The sequence below is a fragment of the Juglans regia genome, unplaced genomic scaffold, assembly GCF_001411555.2.
Source record: "Juglans regia cultivar Chandler unplaced genomic scaffold, Walnut 2.0 Scaffold_2516, whole genome shotgun sequence".
In the NCBI taxonomy this organism is placed as follows: Eukaryota; Viridiplantae; Streptophyta; class Magnoliopsida; order Fagales; family Juglandaceae; genus Juglans; species Juglans regia.
The window spans coordinates 1-287 of NW_023356545.1; the positions used below are offsets into that span (position 1 = coordinate 1).

A 287-nucleotide genomic window follows, 5' to 3' on the forward strand; every position below is an offset into this window, starting at 1 on the left:
GAGGACTTCCCAGGAGGTCACCCATCCTAGTACTACTCTCGCCCAAGCACGCTTAACTGCGGAGTTCTGATGGGATCCGGTGCATTAGTGCTGGTATGATCGCACCCATCAAACTAATTACTTAAAATTCATATAATCCTTGACCGCCATACTAGCGTCCTTCCGATCCCAATCCAAACGGAGATCTGATCCAAACCCATGGCTACGCGATGGGCAGGGCGAGATTTTCCCAAAAATCCACTCCCGAGTGCTCCTTCTTGTCAATTTATCTCGCAAGGCGGAAAAAA

General features: G+C 49.1%; 1 pseudogene; it reads right to left on the reverse strand.

The window, feature by feature from the left end:
* Window positions 1–107, reverse strand: LOC118345387 (annotated as a pseudogene; the record flags this gene model as incomplete).
* Window positions 108–287: the final 180 nt, after the last annotated feature.